This window comes from Schistocerca serialis, chromosome 2 (genome assembly GCF_023864345.2).
Source record: "Schistocerca serialis cubense isolate TAMUIC-IGC-003099 chromosome 2, iqSchSeri2.2, whole genome shotgun sequence".
Classification (NCBI taxonomy): Eukaryota; Metazoa; Arthropoda; class Insecta; order Orthoptera; family Acrididae; genus Schistocerca; species Schistocerca serialis.
Window position 1 is genome coordinate 409,798,217 of NC_064639.1, and position 18,245 is coordinate 409,816,461.

Here is an 18,245-nt window from a genome sequence, read left to right on the forward strand (position 1 = left end):
GAACTTACACCACTTAATGACCGAACCGCCCATTTCTGAGCCAAAAATATCCTTTTAGAATGGGAAGAGTTAAACCAAAATATTGTACCATACGACATATGCGAATGAAAATAAGAAAAGTGGACTAATTTTCGAGTCGAACAATCACTTACTTCAGATACCGTTGGAAAAGTAAAAATCGCAGCATTAAGTCTTTGAACAAGATCCTGAATGTGGGCTTTCCACAACAGTTTACTATGTATCTGAACACCAAGAAATTTAAACTGTTCAGTTTCACTAATCATACGCCCATTCTGTGAAATTAAAGCGTCAGGTTTTGTTAAATTGTGTGTTAGAAACTGTAAAAACTGAGTCTTATTGTGATTTAGCGCTAGTCTGTTTTCTACAGGCCATGAACTTATCTCATGAACCGCACTATTTGAAATCGAGCCAATGTTATACACAACATCCTTTACTACCGAGCTAGTGTCATCAGCGAACTGAAATATTTTAGAGTTACCCATAATACTAGTGTGTATATCATCTATATAAATAAGGAACAGGAGCGGCCCCAACACTGATCCCTGGGGCACTCGCATTTGACTCTACCCCACTCAGACCACACTTCACAGCCATTCTCAATATTGTGAATAATGACCTTTTGCTGTCTGTTTGTGATCAACACAATCAAACGCCTTAGTTAAATCAAAAATATGCCTAGCGTTCGAAACCTTTTGTTTAACCCATCCAGTACCTCACAGAGAAAAGGGAATATAGCATTTTTAGTTGTTAAACGACTTCTAAAGCCGAACAGTACATTTTTTGATCAATTATCCTTACACTCGTACATAGCCTTTTCCAGAACTTTAGCAAACACTGATGGCGTAGAAATAGGTCTAAAATTGTATACATTATCCCTGTCTCCCTTTTTAAAAACCGGCTTTACTACTGAATACTGTAATCGTTCAGGAAATTGATCATCCCTAAAGGTTCAAATGGCTCTGAGCACTATGGGACTTAACTACTGTGGTTATCAGTCCCCTAGAACTTAGAACTACTTAAACCTAACTAACCTAAGGACATCACACACATCCATGCCCGAGGCAGGATTCGAACCTGCGACCGTAGCGGTCACGCGGTTCCAGACTGTAGCGCCTATAACCGCACGGCCACTCAGGCCGGCCATTCCTAAAGGAAAAATTAAAAATATGGTTAAATACAGGGCTAACATGGGCAGCACAGAATTTTAATATTCTGCTAGGCGCTCCATCATATCCATGAGAGTCCATAGTCTTCTGTGATTTAATTATTGACTCAATTCCCCCCCATGTCTTTATCACAGAGGAGTATTTCAGACATCAATCTTGGAAAGACATTTGCCAAGAGAGTTATATGATTACCTGTAGAGACTAAATTTTTATTTGGTTCACCAGCAATACTCAGAAAATGATTGTTAAATACTGTACATGTATCCGATTTATCAGTAACAGAAATATTTTGACTATGAACTGATTTTATATTCTGAAACCAGACACTTCCTTCACAACTGACCATATGGTTTTAATTTTATCCTGTGATTAGCTATTCTATTTGTGTACCACATACTTCTGGCCTTCCTAATAACATTTTTAAGCACCTTACAGTACTGTTTGCAATGGGATACTGTAGCGTGATTGTGACTACTTCTTACGTTTTGGTATAATTCCCACTTTGTTCTACATGATGTCCTTACCCCACTAGTCAGCCTCCCAAGCTGCATTTTATTGCTAGTACCCCGTTTAGAACGTTCTAATGGAAAGCAACTCTCAAAGAGCATGAGAAATGTGTTAAGGAGAGCATTATATTTGTCATCTATGTTATCAGCACTATAAACATTCTGCCACTCTTGTTCCTGACGGAGTTTAAAAAACTGTCTATTGCCATTGGATTAACATTCCCACATAGTTTGTAATTACATGTGACATTTGTTTGAGTACAAAATCCTTTTAGTGTTAAGATTCGTGCATCATAGTCTGAAAGGCCATTCACCCTTTTACTAACAGAATGCGCACCTAGTAATGAAGAATGGATAAAAATATTTCCTATGGCCGTGCTACTGTTCTCCTGCACCCTAACTGGAAAAAAACACAGTCTGCATCAGATCATATTAATTTAGGAGATCTGCCAACATCCTTTTTCTTGCGCCATCATATACAAAATTAATATTGAAGTCACCACATATAACTAACTTCCGGCACTTCCTATGAAGTGAATCAAGAACCCTCTCTTGCTTGAGCAGTAATGCTCAGAAGTCAGAGTTAGGGGACCCATAAACAACAAAAATTAGTACTTTAGTTTCGCTAAATTCAACTGCCCGTGCACAATATTCAAATATCTGTTCAGTGCAGTGTCGTGATATGTCTGTGGACTGAAATGGAACACTAGTTTTCACGTACATGGCCATTCCCCCACTCCGCAAGCAACTCCTTGAAAAACAGCCAGCTAATCTGTATCCTGGTAAAGGAAGCCTCTGAATTGTCAAGTAATTTAAGTGGTGATCAGGTATAGCAATACCATCAGAGTCAACATCTATAAACAGTTCACTAACTTTATCTCTAATACCTTTTATATCTCTATATCTCCACCCCATCGTACTCTTACGGATTTATGGACAGCCCTGCAGGATTCATGGTGTCAGTCGCATCCAGCACTACTTCAGACATTAGTCGAGGCCACGTCACGTTGTGTTGCGGCACTTCTGCGTGCTCGCGGGGGTCCTTCACGATATTAGGCATATATACTAGTTCTTTGGCTCTTCAGTGTATGATACTGCAGTGCTGCAATATTGTATTTATCCTCCGCATGTCAGTGGGAGCATTGGATCTTACCTCTGAGCTACACAGGCACTGCTGTATCGTATTGATCCGCCATCTCTAGGCATCCGACTTTCAATTGAAATGTATCCCCTGTACGGGAATGTACAGGGTGATAATTATTGAATTATATGAAAAAAGAAACGTAAATTAGTTACAAACTGCGGCGTGCACACATTTTATTCAACAAGTAAACGTCACTACAAATATTCGGATATAGATTATGACATGTTCGTTATGCGTGCCATCATTGGCGATGATGTGGCGCAGACGAATAGCGAAAGACTGCATTACCCGCTGAAGTGTCGGAACATCGATGCTGCCGATGGCCCCCTGAAGGCTGTTTTCTGCCCAGTAATGGTTTGGGGTTATTGCTGTACTACTTGTGTTTAATATAGTCCCACAAAAAGGAGTCGCACGTGTATCAGATTCGGAGAATATGGCGCACAATCGAGGCTCTTGCCAGTGGTCTCTGGGTACCCCAGAGTGAGAATGCCGTCCACAAAATGCTACTCCAGGACATTAGATACGCTCCTGCTTCGATGGGGTCGAGCTCCGTCTTGCATTAACCACATCTTGTCGAAATCAGGGTCACTTTGATTAATGGGGATGAAATCATCTTCCACAACCTTTACATACCGTTCGGTAGTCACCGTGCTGTCAAGGAATGTCGCACCCATTATTCCGTGATTGGACATTGCACACTACATAGTCACCCGCTGAGGGTGAAGAGACTTCTCGATCGCGAAATGCAGATTCTCAGTTCCACAAATGCGCCAGTTGTGCTTATTGACGAACCCATCCAAATGAAAATGGGCTTTGCTGCTAAGCCAAACATACAGCGCATACTAAATTTCATCACGGCCAGTGGCTAACCGTGCAGTTTGAACGTCCTAACACAAACCATTCATAAGTTATGACGATTTTATCTCGTATACTTCTATAGTTTTATTTCGTATCGTTCAATAATGGTCACACCGTACAAATAAATGTACGAGTGCAGGTTGTAGACACATGGTTGATGATATACGAATGTATGGAGTTTGGCCGTGAAGCATGCTACGACAGCCTAATGCTGTTAGCATGCTAACTGAGCATGCTCTATCAGAAAGCTGACTGTCCTCTACAGTAGTAAAAAAAGCTGAATGAATTATTCGTTGATGAACTTGAAGGTGTGTAATTTGACGTCTGCCCAGACCGAATGCCGAGAACAATGTCGAACAAAAAATCATGTATTTCGTAACGGCTGTAGTTGTCGCAGTTCCCGGTGCAATGTACAGTACTTCAAAACAACACTGGCACTGAAATATCGTACCAAAACAACCACTTAACTGAAAAAAAATACGTCTGGTAACCAGGACCTCACTCTCACTCAGGTATATTTAGAGCAGGCTAAGTGCCTTACGAATAATCAAACTCTGTTTGCGTCCTTCACCTTCAGTGCAGTAGTTCTATTCCCATAGTCATCAGCATACTTAGAGGCCCATCCAAAGCTGGTCACGTTCCACCCGCTGTCAGCAATAACTTGTTCCACAAGCTGCATCTGGAGCAGTGCTTTCATTACGGAACAAACAGTAATTACGTTTGTGCATTTGTCAAGAACCGCGATCCACGCTTCGAACTAAGCCAGTATAATACACGACACTGGCAGAGAACACCAGCACGTACAAACGCGAGTCCACACAGGACGCAATACAACTCCACTGCATACTGTTAATCACTCGGTGGCTGAACCTCTAATCTCAGCAAGGGAGATGGTTCACTCTCCGGTCGCGCCACGCGAACTCCCAATCGTCTGCCCTCGGTGTATCCCTCCAAGGCGCTGGTCTCTCTAACTCCCTTAGCGCCACCGTACTCGACCTTTGAACTGGCCGCGCCAGAGTTCGTCTAGTAATCGGAGCTCCGAAACTAGCGTGAGACATCGAACAGACACTGGAGCAAAGACAACCGCACCGCGGCGCAATTTCAATCACCTAGTTTGCCCTCCGCATGAGAAATTGTTTTGTTGGCGGCAACCTACATAGGGAGAAATGGTCATTGTAATACAATAAGAGTTCGCACGGAAAGATTTAAGTGTTCCTTCTTCCCGCGCGCTTTTTGAGCGTGAACTGTAGAGAAATTGCTTGGAGTTGTTCTACGAACTCTCTGCCAGACACGTAACTCTGAATTGCATAGTAGTCATGCAGATGAACATTTTGAACCGCTCGTGGCGTAATGAAAAGTCCATTACATCTCTGGCATGCAGCCGCGCAATTACTACCTCTTCAGTTGATAATTCAGCCGCGTTTCTTCCAATCACTCTGAGGATAGCCGGCCGATACGCGGCCGAAATATCAGTTGTAGTATCTGTGCGGCTGCATGCCCGAAATGTAATTGATTAGTCATGTAAATGTATTTTCGTTATGAAAAGTGGATCTTCTTTACGTAATTGGAGTAGCCTTTGGCAGAATTGCGTTCTGGCATGCTGATCTTGTGGCAGAAAGGCTTGGATTCGCTGTACACGATACAAGTACAGCAGCTGTTCACGCAGGAACGGCCAGACTAGAGGATGATGCTGAAATTCTGCGTACATTAGCTCGAGGATCTTCTTCCACTCCTCACAGTGCTTGCTCCTCTGCAACAGTGGTAAGAACGTTGCGAGGTCTGCCACGATCCGCGGTTGTCGGAGCTAGGGAGCCAGAGTCTGCTATTCTCAGGAGACGGCTGAATAGTTGTACAGATGGTTCGCTGCGTTCTGCGTATTTTTCAGCGTAGAGCACACGAGGTCGACGATTCTTTCTGTTTGCCAGACCATAACAGAAGAGCATGTCTACCATTTCCCGTGTGGAATAATAGGCTTTCCTTATGTTGGTAAGTGCAAAGAAGAAGCTGGCCTCTAAGAAAGAAAACCACTACTTATCAGAACACTATCTGACACCATTAGAACTAATGTATGCGCTGGACTTGGCTAGAATTGTGAAAACGGTTTACAGTAAAAACACTAACAGATATTTGGTGCATGGACAAGAACGAAGGAATGCTTTCTCATTTGTTTACAGCATTCAGTAGATCGTTCGTAATGGTAAACGGCTTCCAGTAGAAGAAATGTGTATCACTGTAACTGAGATGAACGAGTGCTCGTAGCTCATAAGGTATTCATTTTGGAGCCCATGTTCACTGTACATTTTTGTCATCTCAAAATATGGATTACTTTTCAATTTTAACAGTCTGTATATGCTAATGGTCCTCTACGTAAAACAGTCCGGAGAATCCCCGTATTTTCGAGTCCTCCCTCGAGAATGTGTGTGTGTGTGTGTGTGTGTGTGTGTGTGTGTGTGTGTGTGATGTTCTTAGCATAAGTTAGTTTAAGTAGAGTGTATGTCTATGCACGGATGACCTAAGCAGTTTGTTCCCGTGGGAATACACACACATTTGAACATTTTTTATCCCCGTATTTCGGTCTCAGGAAAGGTGGTAAAAGCGAAGCAAACTAGCAATATGTTTTACACGATACTGTTTAACAAAACGGAACGTTTTTTGTATCTTCATGCTATTATTTTGAGAGTTTTAATTATAAAATGCTATGTGTGCGTACGTATTGTAATATTCTGCCGAAGAGCGGTAATATGCGTGATGCCAGCCCTCCCTCCGAGGAAGGGGGGAGGGGCAACGGACGAAATGTTCAGTAAAGTTCAAAGTAACAGGATGCCACTCGGTTTGGATCGTTCAGCGGCGAGACAGACCACACAGGGGACTTGCAGCGATCGCTTCTGCCTCAGCTGTCACACTGTACTGTAAAAGCGGCCGAAAACATATTGTTGGCAGCGTGCCGAGTAGCGCGATTGTCATGGCAGTTAGTCGATTTGGCAACGTTGCGTAGTAAGTGATGTCTTTATTCTGCCCAGGCGTGCTTATTATCATTTGAGGGGAACCCGTTCCCATATCTTCAAATGTTTCTGAAATATGAATACTGTTATGACTTCCACGATATACAGGGTGTTACAAAAAGGTGCGGCCAAACTTTCAGGAAACATTACTCACACACAAAGAAAGAAAATATGTTATGTGGACATGTGTCCGGAAACGCTTACTTTCCATGTTAGAGCTCATTTTATTACTTCTCTGCAAATCACATTAATCATGGAATGGAAACACACAACAACAGAACGTACCAGCGTGACTTCAAACTCTTTGTTACAGGAAATGTTCAAAATGTCCTCCGTTAGCGAGGATACATGCAACTACCCTCCGTTGCATGGAATCCCTGATGCGCTGATGCAGCCCTGGAGAATGGCGTATTGTATCACAGCCGTCCACAATACGAGCATGAAGAGTCTCTACATTTGGTACCGGGGTTGCGTAGACAAGAGCTTTCAAATGCCCCCATAAATGAAAGTCAAGAGGGTTGAGGTCAGGAGAGCGTGGAGGCCATGGAATTGGTCCGCCTCTGCCAATCCATCGGTCACCGAATCTGTTGTTGTGAAGCGTACGAACACTTCGACTGAAATGTGCAGGACCTCCATCGTGCATGAACCACATGTTGTGTCGTACTTGTAAAGGCACATGTTCTAGCAACACAGGTAGAGTGTCCCGTATGAAATCATGATAACGTGCTCCATTGAGCGTAGGTGGACGAAACTAAAATGAGCTCTAACATGGAAATTAAGCGTTTCAGCACACATGCCCACATAACATCTTTTCTTTATTTGTGTGTGAGGAATGTTTCCTGAAAGTTTGGCCGTACCTTTCTGTAACGCCCTGTATTCTGCATGGCGTGTCGTTTCGCCAATACATACACAATCCATTTACTCAGTATAGCAATGAGTCATAGCGTCTTTCCATGAACTATTTAGAAATGCCACATTTCGTACTCAAGAAACCCGTTCCCATTTCTTCAAATGTTTCTGAAATATGAATACTGTTATGACTTCTCACGATATTTTCTGTATGGCGTGTCGTTTCGCCAATACATACGCAATCCATTTACTCAGTATTGCAATGAGTCATAGTGTCTTCCCATGAACTATTTAGAAATGCCACATTTCTTACTCAAGAAACCCGTTCCCATATCTTCAAATGTTTCTGAAATATGAATACTGCTATGACTTCTCACGATATTTTCTGTATGGCGTGTCGTTTCGCCAACACATACGCAATCCATTTACTCAGTATTGCAATGAGTCATAGCGTCTTTCCATGAACTATTTAGAAATGCCCCATTTCGTACTCAGGAATGCATCAAAAGTGCCCCATCTACATCTACATGATAATTGAGCAATTTACAGTTCAGTGCTTGGCAGAGTGTCCATCGAACCACTTTCTAGCTACTTCTCTACGGTTCCACTCTCGAACAGCACGCAGGAAAAACGGACACTTAAATCTTTCCGTGCGAGCTCCGATTTCTCTTAGTTTATTATGATCATTTATCCCTATGTAGCCGGCCGCTGGTGGTCGAGCGGTTCTAGGCGCTTCAGTCTGGAACCGCGCGACCGCTACGGTCGCAGGTTCGAATAATGCCTCGGGCATGGATGTGTGTGATGTCCTTAGGTTATTTAGGTTTAAGTAGTTCTAAGTTCTAGGGGACTGATGACCTCAGATGTTATGTCCCATAGTGCTCAGAGCCATTTGAACCATTTCCCTATGTAGGTAGACGTCAACAGAATATTTTCATACTTTGAGAAAAAAATTTGTGACTGAAATTCCATGAGAAGGTCCTGCCGCTGTGAATAAAGCCTTTTTTTTTAATGACTGTCTCTTCATTTCCTGTAACATATCTGTGGCACCCTCTCCACTATTTCGCGATTACATAAAACGAGCTGCTCTTTGAACACTTTTAGTGTCCTCCGTCGATCCTGTCTGGCGTGAATCTCAAACTGCATAACAGTAATCCAGAAGAGAGTGGACAAGCGTACTGTAAGCAGTCTCATTAGTAGATCTGTTGCACTTTCTTAAATGCTCTGCCATTAAATCGTAGTCTTTGATTTCCCCCACAACATTACCTGTGTCATCGTTCCAGTATAAATTATTCGTAACTGTAATTCCTCAGTATTTAGTTGAGTTTTCAGTCGAATAAAAAGTAGCAAGCGTTAGCAAGATACACGGCAGATTCTCTGAGTTACACAATGTAACACAGTGCGCGTAAATATGCGGAGATCTGTTAGCGTTCGATTAGGTCTTACGCTGCTGGTGAAAATTTACTGGAACCAATAATTCCCTTATAATACCAAGCAGTTACCATCCGAGTGACCCAAAGTGGGATGACCACATAAAACAATTTATAGAAAAAGCAGACGCTATGATGTGATTCGTTGGAAGGATCTTAAGGAAATGTAATTTACCCACGGAATAAGTGGCTTACAAAGCGCCTGTTCGACCGATTCATGACTACTACGCGTTAGTCAGGTTCCTTCGCAGGTTGGATTAAGAGAGAAGATAGAGAAGGAGCGGGGAAGAGCCACGTGTTTCGTCACGGGGCCGTTTAGTCGGGCGACAGTGGTATGGAGATGCTCAACAAACGGTACAAGACAGGAGAGGCTTATTGTTGAAATTCCGAGAGCGTACGTTTGAAGAAGAGTCAAGCAACGTACTATTTCCTCCCACATATGTCTCATGAAATGACCGCGGTGTTAAAATCAGAGCTCATTCGGTGCTTTATCGCCAGCCGTTCTTGCCACGCACCATTTGCGAATGGAATTGAGACGGGGAATAAGGGGTAATAGTACCAGAACTACTCTCGCCCGCATACCGTAAAATAACTTGCGGAGAACAGATGCCTATGTATAATTAAACAGGAGACATCATTATAATGACAGTACGATTTAAAGTAGTTAGCATTTGATAGATAGTGTATACCTACACACACATACACACAACGCATACCGAAAATTAACTGTCACAATTTGATTTCAACTTTTAAAACAACTTCCATGGTAATTTATACATAGTCAAATTCTTCGTAAACGTGAGGATTAACATATGAGAAGGAAGTGCTTGATGCATGCTGACCGGCTTCGTAATCAGACAATTGGATTCCCTTCTCTATCGAAATCAGCCAAAACAGATGTGATTAATATACTTGCATGGATATGGTGTCTGTTCTTTCGAACATGTCCGAAAGAACAGACACCATTGATAACCTGCAGCCGTCTAGAACGAAATTAGAATTATATATTAATACCTTCAGTTGCTGACGAGCGTTGATATATATCAACGGGGAAAGATGAAAATGTGTGCCCCGACTGGGACTCGAAGCCGGGATCTCCTGCTTACATGGCAGACGCTCTATCCATCTGAGCCACCGAGGGCACAGAGGATAGTGCGACTGCAGGGACTATCTCTCGCACGCCTCCCGCGCACTACATTTGTAGTGTGTGGATACATAAGGTGAGAATGTGGGTCTCGCGGGAGGCGTGCGGCTGAAGGTATTAATATATAATTCTAATTTCGGTGTGATTAATGTGCTGGTGCTTTCCAAGTCGCAATACGACGATGGTGCGAGGTGGAGTCTGTTATACACTATCCACTCACAGTAACATGAGCATGTGTCAAAAATCCTGAATTACCTCGTTTTGCAGTGCTGACTGTGCGAAACTTTCAGAAAGCGAGTGATTGGGGTTCTGAAAGGTACCAGTGACGTTATCAGCTGCACCTGCTTTCTTGGTTGAGGATCCATGGTGTGTACAGTTCTATCGAGGTAGTCCCACACATTTTCGATCGGTTTTAAATCTGGGGAGTTTCGTGGCCAGGGGAGTACCGTAAACTCATACTGGTGCTCTCTGAACCACGCACATACACTGCAAGCTGTGTGACGTGTTGCATTGTTCTGCTGGCAGATGTCATAGTGCCTAGGAAAAACAAACTGCATGTAGGGGTGGACATGGTCCCCAAAGTTAGATGCATACTTGTGTCGATCCATTGTGCCCTCCAGAATGACGTGATCATCCAGATATGCCACGAAAACATTCCCCAGACCATAACGCTCCCTCCTCCGGCCTGGACCCTTCCGACGATTTTTGCAGGTGATTGCTGGGCGTTTCAAGCTGATGGAGGGTAAAACGTGATTCAACTAAAAAGGCCGTCTGTCACCACTCAGTGGCGTCCCAGTGCTGTAGCGGCGTGAAAATTGCAGCTTTCGTCGCCGATGAACAGCCCTGAACCAGGCGCCTGCTGCGGAGTCTCATACACACCAACATTTGCTGAACGGTCGTCGAGGAGATAACTGTTGGTAGTCCATTGGTTCACCTGGGTGGTCAGTTGCTCAACAGCCGCACGTCAGCAAGCCCATACACATGTCCGCAACCGTCGTACACCTCTGTCATCTGTTGTCCTTGGCGTACAACAGTTACCTCGGTGTCGGTTTTGGGTAGTGCCATTTTGCTATACATAGTATGCTTTAACCAGGGTCTCATGTAAACAGTTTACAAACTTATCCGTTTCGGAAATGCTTGCATCCTTGGCCTGAAAGCCAATGATCAATCCATTTTGAACATCAGATAAATCACTCTGTTTCCACATTAGGACAACGACTGCACTGTTTTCCTTCGTAGACGCTTTATTCACCCTCCTCTGCTAGTAATGCTATCTCATCTGTGAGTGGTTATTGCATGTTAACATCGAACATAGATGCTGGTCACATTAATGTGACTGACTCGTGTATAAAGTGTCGTCGGTGGCAGACGTGATTCGAATGGCTCTGAGCACTATGGGACTTAACATCTGAGGTCATCAGTCCCCTAGAACTTAGAACTAGTTAAACCTAACTAACCTGAGGACATCACACACATCCATGCCAGAGGCAGGATTCAAACCTGTGTCCGTAGGCAGACGTGGTTGAATTTCAACCAGCCAATGATTCTCACAAACTGTCTCTCATTACATATCCCTGCTAAGCTGCATTCCAGAGCCCACTTTTCAGCGTAGCAATTAGCTTTGGATAGATGCAGGTGGGTCTATTTGTTATCAGACGCCGTTGTGCAGATGTTTGGTTTGCCTCGCCATGTTCCAATCGGTTATGGCTACCTCTCTATCTACTGCAATGAGATCATCCACTGGGATGCATCGCTCTTCTGTACTGTTTGTCTTAGTGCCCTTAGCCGCCTTGTCAGCTTTCCCCTCTCCCCAATATCAGCATGGTCCTTGATACAGCAGTAGCTATTTGGCATGGCAAATAACTCTCTTTGTCCTTGCCAGTTGATGTTAGTGTTTGTACAGCGGAGACTGGGTCCGTAAGTATTACGATATGAGTAGCTACTATGGTCGTCTCATATCTTAATGCCCTTTCAGTGGTAAGAGTTAAGCGTCTCTTTCGTTAGGCGAAGTAGTTAACTTTTTTTGTTTTATATGTGCGTGGACACACTCGACGGAGTCCTTGTTTACACATGCACGGCACCTGGCCGTTGCTCGAGAAGGCTCTCTAAATTAATATAATTGATTACTGGCTTCTCAGTATATTCCAAATTAATGGGCACGTCTAGTATCAGGCTGATACTTTCGTACTCTTGTTCAAAGTAGGGCAAGAGTCGCGCTCTTACAATAATGTCTTGGTACGTACTTAACACTGAAAATGCCTCCGCAAGTGGCATTGGTTTATGGATCCAGTAACGGTCGCTGTAGCAGCGCACTGTAGGGTCGCAAATTTTGTTTGTCAGCATATCTCCCAAGCCTTGTAGGTGTTCAAGAATAAATTTTCTGCTGAGATATTGTCTACGTACTGGTAAGAGCATTTCCATTACTTTGACTAATAGTTCATTCGTCGGGGTGGACCAAAGAGCTGCTTTGCATAGTCGCAGTGCTGTGTATTGATACCTATCAAGTGTCTGTAGCAGCTGTCTGGAGGTCATACTATACAAGACATAGGCGTTATCTAGGTGAATTAGCAGCAGCACTTGATACGTACACTACATGATCAAAAGTATCCGCACAACCCCAAACATATACGTTTCTCATTTTGGGTGCATTGTGCTGCCACCTACTGCCAGGTACTCCATATCAGCGACCTCAGTAGTCATTAGACATCGTGAGAGAGCAGAATGGGCCGCTCCGCGGAACTCATGGACTTCGAACGTGGTCAGCTGATTGGGTGTCATTTGTGTCACACGTCTGTAAGGGAAATTTACGCACTACTAAACATCCGTAGGTCCACTGTCTCCTATGTGATAGTCAAGTGGAAACGTGAAGGGACACGTACAGCACAAAAGCGTACAGGCCGACCTCGTATGTTGATTGACAGAGACCACTGACAGTTGAAGAGGGTCGTAATGTGTAATAGGCAGACATCTAACCAGAACATCACACAGGAATTCCAAACTGCATCCGGATCCACTGCAAGTACTATGACAGTTAGGCGGGAGGTGGGAAAACGTGGATTTCATGGTCGAGCGGCTGCTCATAAGCCACACATCACACCAGTAAATGCCAAACGACGCCTTGCTTGGTGTAAGGAGCGTAAACATTGGACGATTGAACAGTGGAAAAACGTTGTGTGGAGTGACGAATCACGGTATACAAAGTGGCGATCCGATGGCAGAGTGTGGGTATGCCGAATGCCCGGTGAACGTCACCTGCCAGCGTGTGTGGTGCCAACAGTAAAATTCGGAGGCTGTTGTGCTATGGTGTGGTCGTGTTTCTCATGGTGGGGGCTTGCATCCCTTGTTGTGTTGCGTGGCACTATCACAGCACAGGCCTACATTGATGTTTTAAGCACCTTCAAAAATGGTTCAAATGGCTCTGAGCACTATGGGACTGAACATCTGTGGTCATCAGTCCCCTAGAACTTAGAACTACTTAAACCTAACCAACCTAAGGACACACATCCATGCCCGAGGCAGGATTCGAACCTGCGACCGCAGCAGTCGCGCGGTTCCGGACTGAGCGCCTAGAACCGCGAGACCACCGCGACCGGCTTAAGCACCTTCTTGCTTCCCACTGTTGAAGAGCAATTCGGAAATGACGATTGCATCTTTCAACAGGATCGAGCTCCTGTTCATAATGCACGGCCTGTGGCGGAGTGGTTACTCGACAATAACATTCCTGTAACGGGCTGGCCTGCGCGGAGTCCTGACCCGAATCCTATAAAACACCTTTGGGATGTTTTGGAACGCCGACTTCGTGCCAGGCCTCACCGATCGACATTGATGCCCCTCCTCAGTGCAGCACTCCGTAAACAATGGGCTGCCGTTCCCCAAGAAACCTTCCAGCACCTGACTGAATGCAAGCCGGCGAGAGTGGAAGCTGTCATCAAGGCTAAGGGTGGGCCAACACCATATTGAATTCCAGCATTACCGATGGAGGGCGCCACAAACTTGTAACTCATTATAAACCAGGTGTCCAGATACTTTTGATCACATAATGTACGTAGAACTATTACGGGATCCACACCCTTGTATTTCATGTCGTGACATGAAGTATGCATGGTGATTCAAGAAGAAAGAACAGCTTTCAGTTGTTTATTAGACACAAACCCCGGTCACAAAACTGCCAACAGCCGGGAGAGCGATGTTCTGACGACATGGCCCTCCGTATCCGCATCCGATGTCACATAGGGCTGAGGATGACTCGGCGGGCGGTCGGTACCGTTGGGCCTTCAGGGCCTGTTCGGGCCTTGTTTGTTGTTTGTTTTTTATTACAGACAAAGTAGGAAAGATGAAACACATTCTGCATGTCACTGGATGGATGTCAGTGTAAAGTTTTGTGTTCGCACAGACTATTTAATACACTCAACATGAGCACCATGCGTTTCTCGAAAAACTTGGAAATAGAAGTCCATTTCATTTGTTGAATTAACAGCTTCAATAATTCAATTTCTCAATTCTTCAAGAGCAAACAGTTTTTGATGTTGCTGAGCAGCAGTCATACAATATTTTTTAAAGGAACACACCACCATTTTACTGTTTATTTAAGATCAACCCAGGGTTCGGCCTTTATTCCATTTTCAATTTTTGATTTTATGTCTTTAACATATATTGCAGGACACTTAACATGTTGTCAGGCTCAAAGTTGGCCATAAATTTTGCATCTGACATTTCGTTTGGAGCCATTGTTTTCTTCAATTTATGGCCAACTTTGAGCTTGAAAACATGTTAAGTGTCCTGCAATATATGTTAAAGACGTAAAATCAAATATCTGAAAATATCATAGGTGGGACAAAGATTTTTGTACCCACAGAAAAAAATCGCAAGGCGTGAGGCCTGGTGATTCGAAGGCCAAAAGCGATGAACAAGACGTTGTTGTCCACCTCTTCCAGTCTGACTTCGTGGTTTGGCGTCAAGATTATGCCACACCTCAAAGTGAATGTGAGGCCGGGCGCCGTCTTGCGTAAAAATGAAATCATTGAAATCTTCGTGAAATTGAGGAAACAATCCATTTTGCAGCATCTCCGGGTATGGAATTCCTGTCACAGTGTCCTACGCAAAAAAGAAACTTCCATAAACTTTGTGAATAGAAACGCCACAAAACACACTCAATTTCGGTGAGTCTCTATCATTTTCGGCGACGACGACAGGATTTTGTGATTCCCAGATGGTTGCATTATGGCCGTTTATTTTACCCGATAGGTTAAACGTCGATTCGTCCGAAAACGTGAGCCGTTCGTTAAAGGTGTTCTATGTCAAACCCTGGAGAACTGAAATGCAAAATTCGTAACTTCTGTTATGGTCGCGGAGACACGATTGTTGCAATAACTGCAACTTGAAAAGCTTCGTATGCAATCATCGTTTCGGAACGCGCCATACCTTTTTTGTCCATCTTGTCAATTTCCGAGAGCTCCGTATGAACGCATTTCGGGTGCGATCGACATTTTCATCAGACGTACACTATGTGATCAAAAGTATCTGGACACCTGCCTGAAAGTGACTTACAAGTTCGTGGCGCCCTCCATCAGTAATGCTGGAAGTCAATATGGTGTTGGCCCACCCTTAGCCTTGATGTCAGCTTCCACTCTCGCAGGCTTACGTTCAATCTTGTCCTGGAAGATTTTTTGGGGAATGGCAGCCCATTCTTTACGGAGTGCTCCACTGAAGAGAGGTATCAACGTCGGTCGGTGAGGCCTGGCACGAAGTCGGCGTTCCAAAACATCCCAAAGGTGTTTTATAGGGTTCGGGTCAGGACTCCGTGCAGGCCAGTCCATTACAGGGATGTTATTGTCGTGTAACCACTCCGCCATAGGCCATGTATTATGAAATATGCATTCGCCATCCCTGAATTGCTCTTCAACAGTGGGAAGGAAGAAGGTGTTTAAAGCATCAATGTAGGCCTATGCTGTGATAGTGCCACGCAAAACAACAAGGGGTGCAAGACCCCTCCACGAAAAACACGACCACACCATAACACCACTGCCTCCGAATTTTACTGTTGCCACTACACACACTGGCAGATGACGTTCATCGAGCATTCGCCACACCCACACCCTGCCATCGGATCGCCACACTGTGTAACGTGATTCGTCACTCCACACAACGTTTTCGCACTGTTCAATCGTCCAGTGTTTACGCTCCTAACACTAAGCGAGGCGTCGTTTGGCATTTACTGGTGTGATGTGTGGCTTATGAGCAGCCGCTTGACTATGAAATCCAAGTTTTCTCACCTCCAGCCTAACTGTCATAGTACTTGCAGTGAATCCTGATGCAGTTTGGAATTCCTGTGTGACCGTCTGGATAGATGTCTTCCGATTACACATTACGACCTTCTTCAACTGCCGGCGGTCTGTCAGTCAACATACGAGGTCGGCCTGTACGCCATTGTGCTGTACGTGTCCCTTCACGTTTCCACTTGACTATCACATCGGAAACGTGGACTTAGGGATGGTTAGGAGTGTGGAAATCTCGCGTACAGATTGTGACACAAGTGACACCCAATCAGCTGACCACGTTCGAAGTCCGTGAGTTCCACAGAGGGCCCCATTCTGCTCTCTCACGATGTCTAATGACTGCTGAGGTCGCTGATATGGAGTACGTGGCAGTAGGTGGCAACACAATGCAACTAATACGAAAAACGTATGTTTTGGTGGTGTCCAGATACTTTTGATCACATAGTGTACGTCGCCGACCTGTTCTCTTCCCTTCGCATTTGCAACCAACTTCCAAAAATTTTGCAACCCAATCATAAATCTGCTAATGCAGAGGCGTCTCCTTGCTGAATCAGCGGCGGAACGCACGTTGCACTTGATCTGTGGATTGACTTCGCGCAAACGCCAATACACAAAATTATTTCTCTTGTGGTGTAGTCGGCCTGTGCTGCAAACAAACAACAGCGCAGCAGTGTCAAAACTTTAAACCACACTTTTTCTATCTGTTATAGTTTGTCTGTAATGAACCATGAAAACCCGTTCTTTCTTCTTAAAACATTTGGTATTCAGAGCATTTTCACACTTCCCAGGCGCTATCGGCTCCCATTTCGTTGTTCGATCAGACACACAAAGCATTCTTAATTCCCAGACCTCAGTGAGCCGCCGCAGTTAATTGTTTGGTGTAACGTTTATTCTCACGTGCCTTACGATGTCCGATGAAAGTAGTTGAAAGGGGACTTACGAGAGAGAGACTATATACTCGTATATACAATACGGAATTTTTAGAAATTTTACATGATTAAGTTGGAGGTAGAGACTTTAAACTTCGTGCTTCTTTAGGCCTGCCATCACTTAAATTGCCGAACCGTACAAAGACTTCGAAAACCCCGGGCATTTCGGTCGAATCGGATTATTTTCCCGGATACATAGTCCATCGGTGACAAGTAAATGCGGTAAATGCGATCCTCACTGTCGGCGGCTTCTTACTGCTCTTAATAAATAAGTGTGAAAAATATATGTGTAGGAGGGCGTCTAAGCGTGCTTTCCACAGGTTTATGTTATATAAAACGGACGGAATTACCTACGCGTCAGTCTTCATGTAGTGAATTTTAACTAAGATTTATTAAAATCTGTTTATTTCCAATCAGTAGAATTTTTCCATACTAAAAAATTGTGAGGGTTTATCCAAGACAGTTATATAAAACACCCCTTGGACGGCCCCCTGACGCCCACATAACCAGGACAAATCCGGGGAAACTCTGGACGTATGGAAGTGCTTGGCTTGTAAGGAGTGAAAACACCTGGTATCCAGCGAAGCAGTCTCATGATTTCAAAATTATATGTCTCGAAAACTAGGAACGATAGACGAGTGCAACAAAAGGCATGTTTATTGTGAAAACTGTAAGCATTTTATGCAGAAGTTCCGAAATTGTTCGGAAAGCTGTTAACTGATGGCGCTCAGCGTAGAGTACCATCATCATCATCTACATCTACATCCATACTTCGCAAGCCACCTGACGGTGTGTGGCGGAGGGTACCTTGAGTACCTCTATCGGTTCTACCTTCTATTCCAGTCTCGTATTGTTCGTGGAAAGAAGGATTGTCGGTATGCCTCTGCGTGGGCTCTAATCTCTCTGATTTTATCCTCATGGTCT